This window comes from Haliotis rufescens, unplaced genomic scaffold (genome assembly GCF_023055435.1).
Source record: "Haliotis rufescens isolate VD_foot unplaced genomic scaffold, xgHalRufe1.0.p SCAF_110, whole genome shotgun sequence".
NCBI classification, from domain to species: domain Eukaryota; kingdom Metazoa; phylum Mollusca; class Gastropoda; order Lepetellida; family Haliotidae; genus Haliotis; species Haliotis rufescens.
The window spans coordinates 47,481-68,241 of record NW_025963792.1 but is presented as its reverse complement, the minus strand read 5'-3'; the positions used below and the strand labels follow the sequence as shown (position 1 = coordinate 68,241).

General features: G+C 41.7%; 1 long non-coding RNA gene across 1 annotated transcript; it reads left to right on the top strand.

The window, feature by feature from the left end:
- The first annotated feature begins 459 nt into the window (after positions 1 to 459).
- LOC124144059 lies at positions 460 to 20,127 on the top strand. The gene is made up of 5 exons (XR_006862370.2): positions 460 to 586; positions 8,235 to 8,358; positions 15,411 to 15,554; positions 16,447 to 16,637; positions 18,002 to 20,127. It is a non-coding gene; the product is annotated as an uncharacterized LOC124144059 (long non-coding RNA).
- The last annotated feature ends 634 nt before the right edge of the window (positions 20,128 to 20,761 follow it).

Genomic DNA, 20,761 nt, shown 5'->3' with positions numbered 1-20,761 from the left:
TCTCTCTCTCTCTCTCTCTCTCTCTCTCGGTCTGTCTGTCTGTTGTTAAACGCCGCATTCAGCAATATTCCAGACAATCCAGTGACTGCCACCATTAGCATCGATCCACACAGTTGGGATACAACGACATACATCAACCAAGCCTGACCACTCGATCCCGTACGTCGCCTCTTACGACAAGCATTCAATCGCCTTTGGGGGCAAGCATAGGTTGCTGAAGACCTATTCTCGCCTGGATCTTCACGTATGGTCTTAACTCAATTTTAAGTACCTGTTTTGCCTTCCAGAAGCTTGATCAAGTTTGATTGTAAAAAAGAAATTCTCAATATTGAGAGGTAAGATAATTATTTAACACGAGCAGCGCTTGACAGGTGGACACCTCCTTCCCAGCTGCATGTGACTTGGCGCTTCATCCCGCCGTTGCTAGGCACGGACTTCGCGACGAGAGCAGGTGTGATCACAGAGACAATACCTAGTCACAGGTTGCGGCACGAGCGCCACAGGTACTTCGCGTTATTATCCAGCTCCAGCAAAATATAAGGATAACCAATTTGTTTTCTCTTGTGAAACATCGTAATATACTGAGGTAATGTATACGTATGTTTTTTTTCCCGTGTAAATTCAATTTTTATTTGTTATAACTCACCGTAAATTGTATTTGATATTAACGAGGCCATTATTTGCCTACAATGCACGAGCAGGTCACACAACTACTAGTCACCTTCTTGTACACTCGGTATTTGCTCGAGGGAACTCGGGCACCCGAGGTAAAGGTTTGCAGGCTGGTTCGATCTGAATGTCAACACCATACCAATGCCAGTTTTATTCAATCAATAATTATTTCTACGACCGTGGTAAGTCCAATTGATGAGCTAAGACTTAAGGATGTGGCAGCGGTCTTTGTCAAGACTGGCTATCAAGGGCTGTAAAAGGGAGGGATCCAAATCCAAAATATCAAGAACACCCACATTTATAAATTCTAAAATTTGAACGTTATGCAAGAATCGCGATCGGCCTACCTTTAATATATTTACGCTGAAATGTAGAATATGAATATGATCGTGTCAATAATAATTGTTTAGCTGTAGCGAGAACTAAAATCTGATTTTAATGGAAAAAACACAGTCCTAAGAGTTGTCCGAGATTTTCATTTGAGTTAATTTAGCCTCTGTTAATCACCCACTGATAAATGTACTTTTTTGACACGTCCGTTTGAAAGCGAGGCCTTAGTGCATATAGGGTGAATGGCATATCGGATGTCAACAAGGCACGCAAGAGGGACAAGCTGTGACAATTTGGCAGTCCAGATACTATCACGGCAACACTTTCGACCACAGTATTCGACCACTCAAATTTTTATCACTGACATAATATTCTGCTGTCATCTGATCTCCGTTCTGAAATAATTTAGCAAGTGAGTCTGGCCGTTCTGTTCTTATTTCAAATTCAAACATCCATGACCACATGACAACTCCCAGCGCAGTATAGGAGCTGAACACTGACTTAGCACAAATCCAACAATGCAGGGTGTGATGAATAGTTCACTGTTTAGCCATCCTGTTACCAAGATATTTATTTAGTTGTTTAAGTCTAACTTCAATATTCAATTACTTCAGTATTTGAAGTCAGCTTGGTCTTTGGCAAGTAGGAAAATTATCCTTTGATCTCATCTAGAAACTTGTCAGATGTAACATATAGGATGTAAGAGAATAAGGATTATTATTTATTTTTTACAATAAGTAGCTTTAGTATAATCACGAGATCGAAAATTTTTTCACAAGTGCATTGTGGGACCGAGCGAACATGTGAACATAGTGACGTTCGGTTGACGTGTTTTTTGTCGTAAGTAGGAACTTTGTTTCCAACATAATGTTAGAAGACGGAACAGCTGCCATGAAATACTGTACTTACAGAGTTGGTTGCACGACATTATGGCGTTAAATGGCGTCGCAGACGCCGTGGGACGACCATGACATTCGTTGTGTTGGTTGCCCTAAATGCCCTACACTGAGCAACAAGTGTACATGTTTGTTTGTTTGTTTGTTTGTTTGTTGTTTAACGCCGCACTCAGCAGTATTCCAGCTATATGTCGGCGGTCTGTAAATAATCGAGTCTGGACCAGTCAAGTGATTGACCTCATGAGCATCGATCCACGCAGTTGGGATACGATGACATGCATCAACCAAGTCAGCGAGCCTGACCACCCGATCCTGTTAGTCACCTCTTACGACAAGCATAGTCGCCTTTCACAGCAAGCATAGGTTGCTGAAGACCTGTTCTACCCCGGATCTTCACGGGTCAGATGAACATGTGTTTGGGAAACCTTTCAAGGATTGCTCATTCCTACGGAAGCCTTTTTTTGTTTTGGGATTTTTTTAAACAAATTTTTATTAAGATATATACGTGAAAATTTCAAGATACTAACTTGAAATTTCAAGATGTTATGTCGTTATTTCAAGACACATACTAAGTTGAAATTTTAAGATAATGATCTCTGAAATTTCAATATGCTAAGTTGAAATTGCAAGTTATAATCTTAAAATTTTCATGACATTTAATTATCATTATCTTGAAACTTAGACACAAACTTGAAATTTCAAAAATTTGTTTTAGAAAAACAAATGGCCCTAAAAGGCTTCCGTACTCTTCTGTGTCCACAGACGGCTATAATTATTAGACGTGAACGCACGCCTCGGACAACTTTGTTGCTGCTATAGTACGAACACAATGACATTAATTAGTTTTGGGTAAGGCGGCCGCATGGTTGACGTCATCTTGCCATATTTCTTCCTAGGGAATAATAGTCAATTATTTGACAAATTAAAAGAAACTATTCCATCGATCGATAATATGATATTATGCGCCATCTTGATTGACAGAAATGTTAGAACAATGTTACCATGGATACGTTAGCTCACGGGGAGGTAATTTGAACAGCGTCATGACGTCATCCCATTTTCAATTAACGCAAAAAGTTTACTTCATCGCACGGTAAAGTACTGTCGGCGCTCTAGATCTGTTACCGAAGCATCTTAGAATTTACAATCATGAACAAATCAGAATTTGCATGATTGTTGATTTGATGTAATTGAAATGTACTCAAATACGTTCCAATAAAATATTAGACCTCTTCTAGTGCTGCTGTGGGCGCTATATTTGTATATAGTCATTGTTGGCAGATTAAGTAGCATTAGGTGTATTATTTCAACTGAATTATTACATATGATGCTTAACTAATAATTTATTAGTATATTAAAGGGTGTGATTGTGTGAATGGATAATGAATATAAAATTTTGGACAGCGGTAAGTAAAAGATATCAATCGGATTTAAATGCTGTTATATATTCGGATTATTTCATCATCATCCAAGTTACCTTTACAAATAAACCTCTGCCTTTCGTCGGATCCGTGTCACGTACAAGAGATGACGGAGCATTTTCTTAATATGTTTCAACAACGTTTAAAAGACAATTTTCAGCAGATCGGGCATAACGAACTTCTTGCAAGTTCAAAAATGTCATATTATGCTTGTTTTAAAACTGTTAAGTGTGAACCTTATTTGTCATTCTTAAATTCGCAAAATATGAAAACAATCCTCACATCATAGTTGTCATACTTTTGAAATTGAGAATAGACGTTATTTTAAAATTCCAAGAAATTTAAGAAAATGCAAACTTTGTAAATTAGACTGTTGAAACCGAGTACCACTTCCTGCTTATTTGTCCATCGTATGTCAAGTTACGGCAACTATATCTCAAAGCAAAGTTCTTGTTTCATTCTAACGTTCATAAATTAAATATGCTTCAGTCATCACTAGATACATATATTATTACAAATCTAGCAAAATATCTATATTATTCAAATGAAGTAAGAAATACGAAACTGAATCTTTAAAACCTGTCTGTACTCCATTTTTGTACACCAAGGCCTGTGGCCTATATGTATTGGAAATAAAGTGATGACTGTGCATAAAATTACAGACTGTTTTGACAACAATTAATTGTTCAATAAAAAAATTACAGTGCACATGATGGCTAGTTTACCTCAAATCATACATACAAAGATATACATGGATTAGTTTTTTTTAGAAAGAACCCCCTCTTACTCTAACATAATGTTATTCCAATAAAAGGAAGAAATCATATATAGATAGCTATAATATACCAACAGACATTTTGAATGGAAACTTAATGTAATAGTGAGTGAGTTGGGTTTAACGCCGCTTTTAACAGTATTCCAGTTATATCGCGGCGTGGCAGATTAATGTGGGAGGAAAGCCCGAAGTGATGCAGGTCTCAGACGTTTACCACTTCGGTGAAACCCACGAGCACGGGTATGGTGCTGACAAACCTAGAAACATAATCGGGGCGAACCGGGATTCGAACCCACAATCATAAGTTTCTGGCATGCCCAAGGGACGCAACTCTGCACAGTGAATCGCGGCGCCTTAGACGACTAGGACACCCGTGCCCCCTTAATATGATAAGTATTAGGTGTTTTAAATGGCCTTAGCTTTCAATCTTCTTGTGAACTCTCGTCGATCTTACACTATACTGCCACCTGATAGGTATAAACGTAGCTACATTAAATTATACTGTTTTACTGCCAGTTAATCGAGGTTTTTATAAGACTGATTTAATTGAGAGAAATATAACGAAATCTTATTGATTTGTTTGATTCAATGGATGGGAACAGTGTTATGATGTGTGTGTGTGTGTGTGTGTGCGTTTGCGTTTGCGTGCGTGTGTGTGTGTGTGTGTGTGTGCTCTTGCCGATTTTTTTATAGTGCTAGCCCACCGAGATACCATGCCACAGTTTAGCGAGTTAGATACGCTTAGTTACAACGAGTTGTAAAATAAATGGTATCTGACAGGCACGAGTGCAATAATCTGTTTTTTACACACCATAAACTCGCACATGTTTTGTATCGAATTGATGCATGTTGTCTATTCTCGTGATCGCAGGGGCGCATTGATACACAAAGGTCATGAGTGACGTCATCCGACGTACTGCTTCCTTCTCATAAATAATGTGACCCTACACAAAAAGGTTGACGACATATCTGGATGACGAGTTAATAATTTTACCTCATAGAAATTACCAAATATGTACAAGAGTGTTTTCTTCCGTATGACATCACCACCTGTGACCGACTTTTACAAAATGGCGTGAACACTCCGCGGGATTTTCAAAGGAGGATTTTTGTTAATTGAGTGATCGTATATAAGAAATGTGTCATGTAAGTAATCAGAAACAATCTAACAATCTGAGTACTGTTATTTGTTTCTTATTCTCAATCACCTGAGCCTATATATACAACAATGAGACGAATGGATCTCTCAAAATAGGAGAGAACGCTACACTGTGTAGCATCTGTATTTTGCTTTGTTTACATTTCAAACAAGTACAGTTTTACGAGCACAGCATTCCTTTCACCAACTTATTTATTTCCCTTGATTTTATCTAGATACGGGGCGGTCGGGTAGCCTAGTGGTTAAAGCGTTCGCTCGTCACGCCGAAGACCTGGGTTCGATTCCCGACATGGGTACAATGTGTGAAGCCCATTTCTGGTGTCCCCCGCCGTGATATTGCTGGAATATTGCTTAAAGCGGCGTAAAACCATACTCACTCACTCACTCATCTAGATACTTATTTGGTGGTGACAAAGACCATTGGTGATTTGAATCTAAAATGTAGAAGGAATTCGGGGATATATGTATGGCAGCTGAGTTTGAAAAATACGCGATGTAATATAATATAGGCGTCTCATAACCGGCATATGTGAGATGTGATTTTATAAACACTATATCCAGTAGGGCAAAATGTACACTTCGGCGTTCGTGTTTGCGTATTATCCAAAACATATCGGCGACTTTTTAGGATTATCATTTGTGATTTGATGAAAAACAACAGTGATCACTAATATAATATTTTTGAAATTCTATTCTTCGAGTAAATATCCGATATTTAGATTTCGAAACATACAGTAAATGATTAACACTGTGTAGGATTTAGTAATGGATCAAAAATTGCGAGATTTACGATGTACTTAATTTTCCGAGGTCAATTTCAGTAGGTTTGCTTTGCCTAAAATGACATCAACATGGGTTGCTGAAGACAACGCGGGTCGAAATCCGTTTGAGATAACTGGTATCAAAAATATGTGTGAGATCGAATATGACTACTTTGTATTATCGTAAGTCAGTCATAAGATACGCGTGCTTAAGTCGACTGTTCACCAACGTCTGTGTTAAACGTTATGGTTTTAGAGCCTTACCCCCTAGATGGAACAGCGGCATATATATGTCCCTCCTCATCAACCCTCACATCGAAGTCGAATACAATTCAAAATGCATCACACACACCAATACACTTCACAGTTTTTTAATTCTTAGGGAAATTCCCTTTTCTGTTACGTTATATCCGACCCGTGAAGATCCGGGGTAGAATAGGTCTTCAGCAACCAATACTTGCCGTAAAAGGCGACTATGCTTGTCGTAAAAGGCGACTAACGGGATCGGGTGGTCAGGCTCGCTGACTTGGTTGATGCATGTCATCGATCCCAATTGCGTGGACCGATGCTCATGATGTCAATCACGGGATTGTCTGGTCCAGACTCAATTATTTACAGACCGCCGTCATATAGCTGGACTATTGCTGAGTGCGGTGTTAAACAGCAAACAATAAAATCAAATGGAATTCTCATCCACAGGTGTTTCCGAAATTCAGGTTTTCTTTCAAGTAACAGTTGCTCTGACGGTAGCCTAGACGCGGCATGCTGTTGTTAATTGGGTGAAATCGGATCAGGGCATTACCATTTACAGAAGCCCGAGGTCTTCAAGTAACTGCCCGACGAAGGAGGTAGTGTTACCGTTATTATAGCTAAAATGGAGAATAAACAACACTATCGGTTTTGAAACATTTACTGCAATCAACACACAACGCATGTCACTGACCCACTTTTACAAATATGGATCGTCATTCGACCTTGACCTTTGTTGACAATACTCGCCGCCATTTTTAGCTCGACAACGTTAGTTATCTGTTGATGTTATCACTGCTGCATATTGAAATTTGTGGTCCAATTGTTAAGATGGGCTCTGGCAAGAAAGTTCATACTGATCCCGAAACGGGAAACAGGTACATTTGAGGGAATTGACTTAGACATGTCGCCCATAGTAAACTCAAGTTCAAACGATCCGTAGGAAATGCCGACATGATTGAGACATGACGTTCAGCTACAGATTCAGATGAGTGAGTGAGTATAGTTTTACACCTCGTATTTTAGCAATATTCCAGCAATGTCACGGCGGGGGACACCAGAAATGGGCTTCACACATTGTACCCTTGTCGGGAATCGAAACCGGGTCTTCGGCGTGACGAGCGAACGCTTTACCCACTAGGCTACCCGACCGCCCCTTTGGTACAAGAACGCCATGCAGTACTTTACTTGTGGCCCGCTTCTGCGCACTGCTAGATCCAGAGATGTAGTGTTTCAAGGATTCCTCAGACATGTTTTTTGTGATGTTGCATACTTGCTTGGTGTCAACACCTGCATGGTAGAGGTATGTGAATGTGGATGCCCGGACGGAGTGACAATTGTACACCTGGGACAAACCCCTTCTTGAAATTTCAGAGATCATTATCTTAAAATTTCAACTTATAGTATGTGTCTTGAAATTACAACATAACAACTTGAAATTTCACGTTAATATCTTAATAAAAATTTGTAAAAAAAACCCAAAAAACAAAAGGTCCTCAAAGGCTTCCGTAGGAATGAGCAATCCTTGAAAGGTTTCCCAACCACATGTTCATCTGACCCGTGAAGATCCGGGGTAGAATAGGTCTTCAGCAACCCATGCTTACCGTAAAAGGCGACTATGCTTGTCGTAAGAGGCGACTAACGGGATCGGGTGGTCAGGCTCGCCGACTTGGTTGATGCATGTCATCCGTCCCAATTGCGTGGATCGATGCTCATGATGTCAATGACTGGATTGTCTGGTCCAGACTCGATTATTTATAGGACCGCCGTCATATAGCTGGAATATTGCTGAGTGCGGCGTTAAACAACAAACCAACCAACCAATGGGACAAACCCGCCTTTCTTGATATCTTCTGGTGCTCGGGGAATTTTTACCTGAAGGGGCATTATTGTAACAAATCCCGGATTTTTCAAAGCAATTTTTGTGGCCTTTTGGAATAATGCATCACAATCTAGATGTATTTTTGACAGGTAGAAGAGATAGACGCTACCTGGATTTGCTGCAGACTCGTTCTCATAGATCCTGACAACCGAGCAATCCTGATCGGAATTGCTACCTCCCTGCCAGTTTTTTGTCTTCTCGGCCGATGCTAAGGTAAGGTAGTGCTTATTGTTATCATCTCATTTGAGTTGAAGTGTAGTTTTAGTAAAACATGCCCATCCTTCGGGTCCCCGCCTCCCCAAATGGAAACATAGGTTGTACCAAACCATCTCAACAAACCTTGTCGGGTCGTCGTTCTCTAGATGTCCATATCTCCATTCTCTATACATGGGCTATGTTCGATGTTCGATTTTGCCTGTTCGATCACGGATATTTCAAACTCAGCTGCCATATATGCATCCCTGAATTCCTTCTAGATTTTAGAATCAAATTAAATCTACTCTGTCTGTTGTATATGTGCAGCCTAAATGGTCAGTGAATGTGCTTGATCTATTTAATTTAAAAATTAAAAATAAAGTTAATATTTTGAGTTCGAATAGAATTATTGTATTATTCGTAAATATATTTGATCCAATATTTGTCACATTGTAATCGACAAATGTGTTTTTGTCTTTTATGTTATCATAACGAAATCAAATCATATATCAGGTTCAATAGTGTCAGAGCCAATAACCAGTAATGGCCCGACAGCGGACCGCTGCAGTTTGCCGATGCCGATATTGCCGGTGTCACGAAATATATTCGCCCCCAGAATAAAATCTCCGCCCGGCGAATTTATACCGGTACAGTTCCGCCCCTCTCGAAATAAACTCTTCCCCACCCTACGAAATAAAATCTCCCCCCAAAATATTTCCATCCCCGGTCGTTTTATAAATACTTGCCATGCAGTTCAATAGTTGAGGGGGGAGACTTTATACTGATGGGGGCGCGAAATATATCCGCCCGGGGGAGATTTTATTTCAGAACAGATTCTCCGGGGGAGTATTTGTACCGGTATAAAATCTCCGGGGGGAGAGTTTATACCGGGACACCGGCGGTTGCCGATGCAAAGCCAGCGTCGGCCCGATGTAGTTGTGTCTTTGTCACCAATACAAATTATCTAGATGAAATCAAGCGTAATAAATTAGGTGTTTGAAAAACTGTACTTTGTGTAGCATTTTCTCCTATTTTGAGGACCCGTGAAGATCCGGAGTAGAACAGGTCTTCATTAACCCATGCTTGCCGTAAAAGGCGACTATGCCGCCGTCATATAGCTTGAATAGTGCGGAGTGCTGCTTTAAACAACAAACAAACAAATCCTATTTTGAGAGATCCTTTCGTGTAATTGTATACATTAGCTGACGTGTTTGAGAACATCCATGGGAAGAGTATCGTAGCACGAATATTGGAATTAAAAATATTTACATTACAATGATCAGGTATATTTAACAGAAATCGTAAAAGTTTCCGTCCTGTGTGACGCCTGACGCACGCCGACGACGGTAGTTATCTGCATTTCTGACTAATTCTCTAGGTCACATTGGAAAACATAAAAGAAATAACAGCACGCAGAATTTCCGATTGTTTCTTATTACTTACGTATACATGACATATTCCATCTTCCCGAGGCAAGGGAGTTAACTGACTAAAAGTCCAGCTTCAACTCAGTTAACTCCCTTGCCTCGGGAAGCTGGGCACATGCACATATACGATCCCTCAATTCCTCCTCTGAAAATCCTATGTACTGTTGTCAGAAAGCACGCCATTTTGTAAAAGTCGGTCACCGGTAGTGATGCCATACGGAAGTAAACATTGTTGTACATTTTTGGCAATTTCTTTGAGGTGACCATGTTTAACTCGACATCCAACGGGTTTAGATATTATCTTCATCGCCTTGCTAATCCATAGATATGGTGCAAACCTTTTTGTATACTGTCACATTATTTATGATTATAGCTAAAATGGATAGAATTATCATTAAACCGCCCGCACGTTATCAGAAATGAGCGGGCCACTGTAACTTGATAATGCCCTCATATTGCTTGACGACGGGCCATTATCAAGCCCGTTGTGAGGTGACGTCATAAGGTAGAGAAAGTGACGTAATATTATGAATGTATAGAAAAAGTACATACGTCCTATTTTAAAAATTATCTTTGTATCGGAAAATATGCCTCTAATAAAGCTATTCTGGGTGAAACTGGACGATTAAATATGTTCGTGTTTAGCAAAATAAGGGTACTTAAATACTGGTTGAGATTGCTACGTATGAATCAATGTCGATATCCAAAACAATGTTACAATCTACTTAAACAGTTAGATGATAATGATAAACACACCTGGGTGTCTGATGTAAGATATATTTTGTTTTCTTCAGGCTTTTCATTTGTATGGATCTCTCAACATATTGGCGATGAAAATCTCTTTTTGCTAAAAATAAAACAAAGGCTGAGTGATATGTATTCTCAAGAGTGGCATGACTCTATTTCTTCATCAAAATATCTGTCACATTATGCAAATTTGAAATCACTTTTACAGCCAGAATTTTACATCAGTAATCTCACGAATAAATCACTCAGGAGAGCATATTGTAAATTCAGAATATCGCTACACGGTTTTAAGATTAACATGCTACGAAAGTCAAAACATACAAATGAAGACTTGAGTTTATATCTATGTACCCACTGTACAGGGAGGCAATTAGAGGATGAATTTCATGTTTTGTTTATATGTTCAAAATATTCTTCTGTCAGAAACCACTATTTGCCTTGGTTATCCAATGTCCATCATGATAATCACAGTTTATGTAATATACTCAACTCCAAAAATATCAACATTGTAAAGGCTTTGGCCTTATACTTAAATCATGTATTTAATGTGAAATAAGACTACTTGTATTTATTTTCCTGACATCACGTGACGCAGCAATTATTGTAATTGTAATTGTACTCTAGGCCACATGGCCCAAAAATACTGAATAAAGAATCTTGAATCTTGAAAGTGATGTCACGTATTATAGTGACGTCATCTGGTTTGTTCTATGACGTTTCCATGTTTGTAAAATGGGGTCAGTGACATTCGTGTTGATTGCAGTAGATGTTTCAAAACCGATGTTGTTGTTTCTCTTATTTGATAACAAATTCCATCCATGTTAGCTATAATAACGATAACGCTATTTTTCAGGGCTTTATCATATGCAGAAGCCCTCGGTCTTTTCAACTGCCCTCCTTCGTCGGGCAGTTAATGGAAAACCTCGGGCTTCTGCAAATGATAATGCCCTGAAAAATAGCGTTATCGTTATAGTAGAAAGCAGTACGTCGGATGACGTCACTCATAACTTATGTTATGTATTATGCACCACTGCGATTATGAGATGATAATATTTTTTTTAATTTGAAGTTTTTTCCAGATATACGGCTTTTCCATTGGACGAAAGGTCGGTCACATGACCGCGAAATTGACGTTCATAAGTGTATGAACGACACAATTTGACGTTCATACGTTTTTCACGAGACCGTGTTCTTGAAATGACGTAAACACTGACGGACTACTTCCACATTCCTGGGGAAACCCCTGGGAATTCCCTAGCACGAAAACATACATATATAAGCGTTCTTTCTGATCATTTAGAACCTTTAATCTTGGTCTCAGCATTTCAGTATACATTGAGAAACGTAAGAGAGCTTGACTGCATGATTGTTCACGAATTTCCTCGCTACGGCCCATCCTAATGAACAAACGAAAAAATGCACATCCAAACTATCGTCAGTATCGACTCGATCTGTGTCTAGGCTGACAGTGATTGTCTCCAGCAATCTACGAATTTACCTTGATGTCTGTTTGACGCATCTTTAATCACCTTTCAATGATCGACCAGTTGATCAGTGATGACTAACACATTTAACCGCCACAGGTTTATTAACAACCTCGGAAATCCTCCCGTCACGTTTATCGTGTCGGCAATTTTGACGTCTTGTATAGATGAAAATGTATTACGACGCGCTGTCATTGTGACTGACTTACTGAGGTAGTTGTTTACACACCTTTCTCATCTAATGAGGATATGATTTGAACACATGTGCTGCGTAACATGTTTCTGAAGAGCAAGTTCTGCACCCATACGCTCATATCACCTCTCTTTTTGAGGAACTATTTTATTCCGCGATATAGCTGGTTGTTGTTTGGCTGTCAGTGTAAACATGAAGTCACACGTACTAAATAATAAAATTGTGTTTAGATCTTGGCCTCCATCCTTTGAGGTAAGAAATTGTGATAATTTTTTTTATAAGAATTGACTTTCACTTTGTGTGAGTTCATTGGAGTATGAACCTTCATAGAGTGAGGGCCAAACATTGTATACAGTTTGGCCCTCACTCTATGAAGGTTCATACTCCAATGAACTCACACAAAGTGAAGGTCAATTCTTAAACAACCGCCGTCATATAGCTGGAATATTGCTGAGTGCGGCGTTAAACAACAAACAATCAACAACCGATAATGTAATACTATGTTTACGACAGGGGAGTGTTGATCCTATAGAGTCCTTATTGCTGATGTTGGGTCGTGTGTTGATCCTATAGTGTCCTTATGGCTGATGTTGGGTCGTGTGTTGATCCTATAGTGTCCTTATGGCTGATGTTGGGTCGTGTGTTGATCCTATAGTGTCCTTATGGCTGATGTTGGGGTGTGTGTTGATCCTATAGTATCCTTATGGCTGATGTTGGGTCGTGTGTTGATCCTATAGAGTCCTTATGGCTGATGTTGGGTCGTGTGTTGATCCTATAGTGTCCTTATGGTAGATGTTGGGTCGTGTGTTGATCCTATAGTGTCCTTATGGCTGATGTTGGGGTGTGTGTTGATCCTATAGTGTCCTTATGGCTGATGTTGGGTCGGGTGTTGGACCTATAGTGTCCTTATGGCTGATGTTGAGGGGGTGTTGATCCTATAGTGTCCTTATGGCTGATGTTGGGTCGTGTGTTGATCCTTATGGTAGATGTTGGGGTGTGTGTTGATCCTATAGTGTCCTCAAGGCTGATGTTGAGGGGGTGTGGTCCTATAGTGTCCTTATGGCTGATGTTGGGTCGTGTGTTGAACCTATAGTGTCCTTATGGCTGATGTTGGGTCGTGTGTTGATCCTATAGTGTCCTTATGGCTGATGTTGGGTCGTGTGTTGATCCTCTAGTGTCCTTATGGTAGATGTTGGGTCGTGTGTTGAACCTATAGTGTCCTTATGGCTGATGTTGGGTCGTGTGTTGATCCTATAGTGTCCTTATGGCTGATGTTGGGGTGTGTGTTGAACCTATAGTGTCCTTATGGCTGATGTTGAGGGGGTGTTGGTCCTATAGTGTCCTTATGGCTGATGTTGGTTCGTGTGTTGAACCTATAGTGTCCTTATGGCTGATGTTGGGTCGTGTGTTGATCCTATAGTGTCCTTATGGCTGATGTTGGGTCGTGTGTTGATCCTCTAGTGTCCTTATGGTAGATGTTGGGTCGTGTGTTGAACCTATAGTGTCCTTATGGCTGATGTTGGGTCGTGTGTTGGACCTATAGTGTCCTTATGGCTGATGTTGGGTCGTGTGTTGATCCTATAGTGTCCTTATGGCTGATGTTGGGTCGGGTGTTGGACCTATAGTGTCCTTATGGCTGATGTTGGGTCGTGTGTTGATCCTATAGTGTCCTTATGGCTGATGTTGGGTCGGGTGTTGGACCTATAGTGTCCTTATGGCTGATGTTGGGTCGTGTGTTGATCCTATAGTGTCCTTATGGCTGATGTTGGGTCGGGTGTTGGACCTATAGTGTCCTTATGGCTGATGTTGGGTCGTGTGTTGATCCTATAGTGTCCTTATGGCTGATGTTGGGTCGTGTGTTGATCCTATAGTGTCCTTATGGCTGATGTTGGGTCGTGTGTTGATCCTATAGTGTCCTTATGGCTGATGTTGGGTCGGGTGTTGGACCTATAGTGTCCTTATGGCTGATGTTGGGTCGGGTGTTGGACCTATAGTGTCCTTATGGCTGATGTTGGGTCGTGTGTTGATCCTATAGTGTCCTTATGGCTGATGTTGGGTCGTGTGTTGATCCTATAGTGTCCTTATGGCTGATGTTGGGTCGTGTGTTGATCCTATAGTGTCCTTATGGCTGATGTTGGGTCGTGTGTTGATCCTATAGTGTCCTTATGGCTGATGTTGGGTCGTGTGTTGATCCTATAGTGTCCTTATGGCTGATGTTGGGTCGTGTGTTGATCCTATAGTGTCCTTATGGCTGATGTTGGGTCGTGTGTTGATCCTATAGTGTCCTTATGGCTGATGTTGGGTCGTGTGTTGATCCTATAGTGTCCTTATGGCTGATGTTGGGTCGTGTGTTGATCCTATAGTGTCCTTATGGATGATGATGGGTCGTGTGTTGATCCTATAGTGTCCTTATGGCTGATGTTGGGTCGTGTGTTGATCCTATAGTGTCCTTATGGCTGATGTTGGGTCGTGTGTTGATCCTATAGTGTCCTTATGGCTGATGTTGGGTCGTGTGTTGATCCTATAGTGTCCTTATGGCTGATGTTGGGTCGTGTGTTGATCCTATAGAGTCCTTATGGCTGATGTTGGGTCGTGTGTTGATCCTATAGTGTCCTTATGGCTGATGTTGGGTCGTGTGTTGATCCTATAGTGTCCTTATGAATGATGCTGGGTCGTGTGTTGATCCTATAGTGTCCTTATGGCTGATGTTGGGTCGTGTGTTGATCCTATAGTGTCCTTATGGCTGATGTTGGGTCGTGTGTTGATCCTATAGTGTCCTTATGGCTGATGTTGGGTCGTGTGTTGATCCTATAGTGTCCTTATGGCTGATGTTGGGTCGTGTGTTGATCCTATAGTGTCCTTATGGCTGATGTTGGGTCGTGTGTTGATCCTATAGTGTCCTTATGGCTGATGTTGGGTCGTGTGTTGATCCTATAGTGTCCTTATGGCTGATGTTGGGTCGTGTGTTGATCCTATAGTGTCCTTATGGCTGATGTTGGGTCGTGTGTTGATCATATAGTGTCCTTATTGCTGATGTTTGCACCCACACCAATGCTCGAGAACGAGTCCGATAGTGCGCTATTAGAGTAGCAAAGTGTTTTTTGATATTAAAAAGAGAATAAACTTCAAGATAATATTTCTACCCTCATTAATTTTGACATCTGGATTTTCTTTAGAATATCGAAATTATGTTTTACGAGGTGTTATTATTGCTTCCAGATTTTGACTTTGTTACCTAGGCAACAATGGGATGCGCCAGCAGCCGAGGAGTGAGGACGTTCTATCACCAATCCTTTGAAGAGCAACCCACAGTGTCTTCCGTCTGTGAGAGGGGAGAGCCTGAGGGCTCTGCTAACGCCGACAGTAAGGGACATAACTGCCATTCAGTCCTTAACTCGAAATTATCTCCCTTGAGCAATTATCTCCCTTTTAACGATAAGCTCAAGCTCCTTCCCAGCGCGTGACACCGTCGTTACGCTCTCGGTAACATTGCTGCCACCAGTGTGGTATTTTGTTTCGGTTTTTTTTTTGGTGGTGGTGGTGGGGTGTGGGGTGTGGGGCTAAATAAACAAATCGAAGATTAGTGGAAAGATCACGAAAAAGTAAGGTTTTGTCCTGCAGCATCGCGAAGCTGTGGACACTATGATCATGTTTCACACATTGTACCCATGACAAGAATGGATCTCCGGTCCTTGGCCTTACAAGGCGAAGGTCAAGCCGAGTGGTCAAGCCGAATGGTTGAGACAAACATTGCCCAAGCGGCGTTCATCTGACTGGAGACATACCATATCACGTAGGCCAGAGACCATATACCGATATATGGTCTCTGCATAGGCGGATTTCAGAGGCGGGGTCAAGTGGGGTCCAGGGATCCGCCCTTGTATTGCCACCTTTATACTGACAATACCGTACATCTTGGTTTGGAAAAATAATTAATGTAAGCCCTACCCATCCCAACACCCCTGTATTCCATAAAATGGGCGTAATTTTTCTTTTAGTGCATCGGTTTACCGACTTTTCTTCAAGATAGGGGCGGTAGGGTAAAGCGTTCGCTCGTCACGCCGAAGACCCGGGTTCGATTCCCGACATGGGTACGCCGAAGACCCGGGTTCGATTCCCGACATGGGTACAATGTATGAAGCCAATATCTGGTGTCCCCCGCCGTGATATTGCTGGAATATTGCTAAAAGCGGCGTAAAACCACACCCACTCACTCTTCAAGATAGGCGTTCATTCTGGGATCTTTTTTTAACAGAATCCAGCAAAGAGAATCAATCGAATGCCACCAAGAAGCCGATACCGTACGTTCCCGTTGACGACGTCAACTTCTCCTGCCCCAACACAGACTTCAGCATCTCCTACGTGTTTGCGCCAGAAGACAAGGCAGCTGTGTCCACCCAACAACGCGACTTAGTAATGCAGGCGGAAGACATTCTGTAAATCTGGGTAAGCTGCTCCCGTGAGTTATTCAGGTCAACACTTGACTTGCCTTTGCATGTGTTTGTGACGGGTGCCACCGATGGTATAGGATACGCTGACCTGTTGGCGAAACCTTGTATCATTAGTATTTATAGAGATTCATAAACACTTGTTTATGGTGAAGTCGGAATCTTACAGTAAACTCTGCTTTAAAAAGAGTGAGTGAGTGAGTGAGTATGGTTTTACGCCGCTTTTAGCAATATTCAAGCAATATCACGGCGGAGGACATCAGAAATGGGCTTCACACATTGTCTTCGGCGTGACGAGCGAACGCTTTAACCACTTGGCTGCCCGACCCTCCCTGCTTTAAGAAGAGATTTCTTTTGATGATGGGCGTTTTTGTTGCTTATCCTATTTACACTGCTATGTATGTTCCCAAAACGAAAAAAAGATATAATTTTTATTGCCCGATGTATATATTTGCTCTGAACAATGTCTCTTTTTTCATCACTGGTTTAAATCTGTGATGTGTTTTTTCGTTGCGCAAGGTACTGTTTTATTTGTTGTATTTTATTATGAGTGAGTGAGAAAAAAATTAAACCGCTTTTAGCAATATTCCAGAACTATCACAGTGGGAGACACCAGAAATGGATTTCTTAAATTTCACCCATGTTAGGACTGTTAAAAGCGGCGTTAAACCCAACTCACACACACACACACACACACACACACACACACACACACACACACACACACACACACCATGTAAGGAATCGAACCTGGGCATTCGGCTTGGCGAGCAACCGCTTTAACCACTCGGCTACTCCAACTCCCCCATTTAGTATGATAAAATCATACTCCACTGCAGGCCCACTCGAACAAAGCGACCTTAGCGCTAAGATGATCTTAACTTCCATACTTTAACATAGGCTCACAATAGTCTTGGCGCTAAGACCGTTTTGTGCAAGTGGGCCCAGTTTGTTCTGGGTTATGAATGCCTAAATTGTCCTGTATGAAGAACTTACGAGAGACAACAAGTAATTAAACGATTAAAATCGTTTGAACATGTATAAGGAAAGTCCTTGGACGCCCGATTCGTGGTATTGTCTCAGCTAAGCCTTTAGTCCGTAGTCAGTTGCGTCCCTTAGGTGTGACAGGATCCGCTGGTTGTCAGTTCAAATCCAAGGTTCGCAACAACTGTTAAATATCAGCACCATTTTCCTGCCAGCATGTTTCATTGATGTGACACACGTCAAAGATTTACATTACCCCGCGTTTTCATCTTGGCTGACTTGATATGAACGAAAAATTGGTTAAAGTGTCACAAAAACAGACTCAGTCACTCAGTCACTAATAAAGTCTTGTACTCTTGAACTATTCTTTTGTTTCAGGGTTGTTGTTTTTTTCAGATAAGGTAGCCGGCGGTCATTGATGCATCGGTTCATAAAACACGTGACATCTACTGTTCCTGCTAAAACACGTGACACCTACTGTTCCTGCTAAAACACGTGACTCCTACTGTTCCTGCTAAAAAGCGTGACACCTACTGTTCCTGCTAAAACACGTGACGCCTACTGTTCCTGCTAAAACACGTGACATCTACTGTTCCTGCTAAAACACGTGACATCTACTGTTCCTGCTAAAAAGCGTGACACCTACTGTTCCTGCTGAAAAGCGTGCCACCTACTGGTCCTGCTAAATCACGTGACATCTACTGTTCCTGCTAAAACACGTGACACCTACTGTTCCTGCTAAAACACGTGACTCCTGCTGTTCCTGCTAAAAAGCGTGACACCTACTGTTCCTGCTAAAAAGCGTGACATCTACTGTTCCTGCTAAAACACGTGACACCTACTGTTCCTGCTAAAAAGCGTTACACCTACTGTTCCTGCTAAAAAGCGTGACATCTACTGTTCCTGCTAAAACACGTGACATCTACTGTTCCTGCTAAAAAGCGTGACACCTACTGTTCCTGCTAAAAAGCGTGACACCTACTGTTCCTGCTAAAAAGCGTGACATCTACTGTTCCTGCTAAAACACGTGACACCTACTGTTCCTGCTAAAACACGTGACACCTACTGTTCCTGCTACAACACGTGAGGCCTACTGTTCCTGCTAAAACACGTGACATCTACTGTTCCTGCTAAAAAGCGTGACACCTACTGTTCCTGCTGAAAAGCGTGCCACCTACTGGTCCTGCTAAATCACGTGACATCTACTGTTCCTGCTAAAACACGTGACACCTACTGTTCCTGCTAAAACACGTGACTCCTGCTGTTCCTGCTAAAAAGCGTGACACCTACTGTTCCTGCTAAAAAGCGTGACACCTACTGTTCCTGCTAAAACACGTGACTCCTACTGTTCCTGCTAAAAAGCGTGACACCTACTGTTCCTGCTAAAACACGTGACGCCTACTGTTCCTGCTAAAAAGCGTGACATCTACTGTTCCTGCTAAAACACGTGACACCTACTGTTCCTGCTAAAACACGTGACACCTACTGTTCCTGCTACAACACGTGAGGCCTACTGTTCCTGCTAAAACACGTGACATCTACTGTTCCTGCTAAAAAGCGTGACACCTACTGTTCCTGCTGAAAAGCGTGCCACCTACTGGTCCTGCTAAATCACGTGACATCTACTGTTCCTGCTAAAACACGTGACACCTACTGTTCCTGCTAAAACACGTGACTCCTGCTGTTCCTGCTAAAAAGCGTGACACCTACTGTTCCTGCTAAAACACGTGACACCTACTGTTCCTGCTAAAACACGTGACTCCTGCTGTTCCTGCTAAAACACGTGACACCTACTGTTCCTGCTAAAACACGTGACACCTACTGTTCCTGCTAAAACACGTGACGCCTACTGTTCCTGCTAAAAAGCGTGACACCTACTGTTCCTGCTAAAACACGTGACGCCTACTGTTCCTGCTAAAAAGCGTGACACCTACTGTTCCTGCTTAAACACGTGACACCTTCTCGTCCTGCTCACCACGTGACACCTACTGTTTCTGCTGACCACCTGACACGTTCTCTTCCTGCTAAAACACGTGACACATAAACTGACCCTGTGTACAAACTTTACCTTAATCAAAACAATCCTTATACGTCATTGAATCTGCTTCTCACATCGCTGAACAAGAGCAATTCGCAGAACTCGATGTTGTTTGTCGGAGCCATTTACTTACAAAATAACCCAGAGTAGCGAGGATGGAATTATATCGATTTGTCACATAATATCCTCTTCGACCAACGTGACACAACGAACCTGATCTTGTTTGCGGGCAGGACTTGATCTGTACGCGGACTATTGCTTAAATGCATTACATTACATGAGCAATTTGTTTTTACTTCGTCTTGTGGAGGAAAATTGCACAATCTACTTTAACAGTGATTGATAACAATTACTTTATCGGTAGTACTTGTGGCCCAGTCGTTTAAGAGTTGCGTCCCTTGGGCGCTCCAGGATCCTATGATTGTGAGCTCGAATCTCGGTTCGCCCCGATTACGTTTGTACCATACCTGTGCTCGTGGGTTTTGCCAACATGCTAAACGTCTGAGATCTGCATCACTTCGGGCTGTTCTCCCACATTAAGCTGACACGCCGTGACGTAACTGGAATATTGTTCAAAGCGGCGTTGAACCCAAATCACTCACTCACTCGTCCCGTGAAGATCCAGGTCAGAATAGTTCTTCAGCAGCCCATGCTTGCCATAAACGGCGACTATGCATGTCGAAAGAGGCGCTAACTGGATCGGGCGGTCAGGCTCGCTGACTTGGTTGATGCATGTCACCGTATCCCAGTTGCGTGGATCGATGCTCATGATGGCAATCACTGGATTGTCTGGTCCGGTCTAGATTATTTACAGACCGCCGTCATACGGCTGGAATATTGCTGAGTGCGGCGTAAAACAACAAACCAACAACACCCACTCACTATCTATTGTATGGCGATTTCGGGGAGACGTATTATAATATATATCGTGTGGTGTTCATGTACTTGAAAAAGAGACTCGTCAAAGCATTGTGATATTTCTTGTTTTTTCGGTATCATTGTGATTTTGTTATTGTTGGAATATCAAAATATAGACATCAATGAGATATGCACATGTTTGGCACAGATCATACGTACATCAGCACAAAATATGTGCAAAT